The sequence below is a fragment of the Penaeus vannamei genome, chromosome 16, assembly GCF_042767895.1.
Source record: "Penaeus vannamei isolate JL-2024 chromosome 16, ASM4276789v1, whole genome shotgun sequence".
In the NCBI taxonomy this organism is placed as follows: Eukaryota; Metazoa; Arthropoda; class Malacostraca; order Decapoda; family Penaeidae; genus Penaeus; species Penaeus vannamei.
The window spans coordinates 7,932,182-7,935,576 of NC_091564.1; positions in this window are offsets into that span (position 1 = coordinate 7,932,182).

Below are 3,395 nucleotides of genomic sequence, written 5' to 3' on the forward strand. Positions count from 1 at the left end.
TCCTAATTCTCTCCTTTACTATTCCATCTCATTCTCCTTCTTTCCCTCCCTCCCTCCATCCATCCTTCCCACCTCCTTTGTCTCTCCTTTCCTCTCCCCCCATCCCCCTCTCCCCCCCCCCCTCCCAACCTCCGCCTATCCAGAAGACGTGAGAGAGAATTTGATGAATAGATAATGATTATTGGATTTTGTGGAAAAGATAGAAAATAAAATTCAAAGACGGATCTAAGAAAGGAATAGTTTTGAGGAGGAAATTAAATCTCCGAGGAAGTGGAAGAGGAAACTTCAAGAAATTGAACAAGAAATTATCAAAATTGGAAAATAAGATAAATCTATTTATCTCCGTTAGATGCTAATGTTTTGGATAAAAACGGTGTTAAAGGTACAATTATTCAGATATTTGCTCAACAGATGTACGTTAATTAATTTCTAGTTCATCAGTTGTGAACTAATTAGGAAATGTAAAATTCGATGCTGTGAATTTCACCAAACAAACAAACAAAAAAATATATGATTTATCAAATATTGATCTTGAAATATGATTAACAATCTGGTACATCTACACTTTTCTTATTGATAATTTTACTTATTCATTATTTTTCTTCATTTTTCAAGAAGAGAAAACAGAAGACTGAGAAAGTATTTCGAAAAGATGTCAGGAGTTTCGCAATATCAAAAGAAAACTAACTTACAGCAAATCTCTTCACGGAGAGGTGCGCCTTGAGAGAGCTAGAAGGAAAAAAAAGGAAAAAGGGAAGTTAAAAAGAAGATGATAAAAGCCATGGCAGGGAAATTTATTAATTACTATAAAAAAAGAAAATTGACTTCGAAGAAAAAGATAAGAAAATTAGATAATGAAAACGATAAAGGACATGAGATGAAACAAATTATTAGTTGATTTGAAAATGTTTGACTTAAAGAAAAGGAATATGGAAGAGAAATTGAAAGAAAATGAGAAGGGACATGATAAATTAATGCAAAAGGATTTGGCTTAAAAAACAAAACAAAAAAAAAGAAGAAACGAAAATGGGAGAAGAAACCAATAAAAGCTGTGAGAAGAGAAAAAGATGAATTAAAATAAAAATGTCTGAGATTTGATACAGTTTCGACGAATAGGAAAAGAAAAGAAAAGAAAAAAAAGAAAACACGGATAGCAGAGAACAAAGAATTTAGATCTCGGAAATGATGATAATGAAATGCAAACTTTATTAGCACGAAATAGAAGAATTCAGTTAACAAGATTAATCAATAGTGTAATCTTAATTAATGTACCATAGTTACGAGGATATTAAAATGCTAATGAACATAAAAAAGAGAACAAGATGGAATAAAAATTTAATATACATCATAACTTTAAAGTAAAAACATTATTAACACTATTAACAATGATAAATTCAACGTTATAGTTTCCCGAAGACAAGGTTACAGATAGAAATAAAGATAAGAAAATAGGATATTAATTACTGTAAGCATAGAATAGGAATGGTAATATATTCAGTAATATTATCTCAGTGTAGTAATAATAATGCTAACATTGCAAAGAATAACAATGGTGATAATCTCAGATAACAGTAATTGAAAAAAAAAATCATAATGATATCAAAGATGAAAGATGTACTGATAACAATAACAATAATGATAAAGATGATGATAATAATAATGATCATAGTAACAATAATGATGATTATGTTGTTGATAATGATATAATGATAACAATTACGACTAAGAACAATAGTAATGATACTAGCAGTAGTAGTAGTGGTAGTAGTAATGATTGATGATAATAATAAAGATAATAATTTTGTAATAATGAGAATAATAATCATAGTTATAATAACGATGATAGCAATAATGATATTGATAATAACAATGACAAAAGCAATGATAAGAGTATAAAGAGCAATAATTAACAGTAGCAACGCCACCACCAACAACAACATAAAAAAAGGTACAATAAAACGTCTGGGGAATTAATTACGGCAGAGAAGAGGGAGTCAGCTGACGGAGACGAAAGAGAAGGGAAAATTACCCACCAAGTCTAAAGAACCTCCACCCTTCGGGGCGAGGGAAAGTAATTAACCGTACCTGAACTTTAACCTTGGGATATTAACCGGCTTCGACTCTGGCCTGCCTCGTCATCAGCTGGTTGGGAATGGGAGGAGCTGGGGGGGAGGGAGGGGTTGAGAAGGGGAGGAGGGGTAGGAAGGAAGGGGGGGGCTGGTGGAGTTGGGGATGAGAGGGTTGGATGGATGGGAGTGGGTGGGGGTGGGGGGTGTTTGTGTGCATGTGTGTGTGTGTGTCTGTGTGTGTGTGTGTCTGTCTGTGTGTGTGTGTGTGTGTGTGTGTGTGTGTGTGTGTATGTGTGTGTGTGTGTGTGTGTGTGTGTGTGTGTGTGTGTGTGTGTGTGTGTGTGTGTGTGTGTGTGTGTGTGTGTGTGTGTGTGTCTGTTGGTATGTGTGTGTGTGTTCTCGGTCTAGGTATGGCTGGGGAAGTGTGGTTTTGTTTTTAATATTTTGCATATATTCACATCCCTATCTATATCATTCGCATATACATCTCTAAACAAATAAACAAAAAACAAACAAAAACACGAAAACCACAAACCAAACCTTCATTCCTCCCACACAAACCGCCTCCAAAGTTCGACAAACACCCATTCACTTTCCCCTTGTTAAACGCAGTTAAACAGACGGGCAGGGAAACCTTCCTATGTGCTCTGTCAGCGTTGTTTTTGATCCCAGTACATCAGTGCCTGGCAGATTGGGTTAGCCGTCCCTTAAAGAGATTAAGGCAAGGGCGCCATCGACTGGGATAAGCCGGGTCGGGTGTTGTCGGGATAGATTTAATAGACTACGATATAAATATTGCTATATTGGGCTGGGTCGATTAAAGGTGTTGTTGGGAACGTACCTGAGGGCACATGTTTATGAGTTTGTATGTATATATGTATACATATATATATATATATATATATATATATATATATATATATATATATATATATATATATATATATATATATATATAAATATATATATATATATATATATATATATATATATATATATATTCATATATATATCGCTCTCTCTCTCTCTCTCTCTCTCGCTCTCTCTCTCTCTCTCTCTCTCTCTCTCTCTCTCTCTCTCTCTCTCTCTCTCTCTCTCTCTCTCTCTCTCTCTCTCTCTCCCTCCCTCCCTCTCCTCTCTCTATCTCTCTCTCTCTCTCTCTCTCTCTCTCTCTCTCTCTCTCTCTCTCTCTCTCTCTCTCTCTCTCTCTCTCTCTCTCTCTCTCTCTCTCTCTCTCTCTCTCTCTCTCTCCCCCTCCCTCCCTCCCTCCCTCCCTCCCTCCCTCCCTCCCTCTCTCTATCTCTCTCTCTCTTCTCTCCTGCCTAC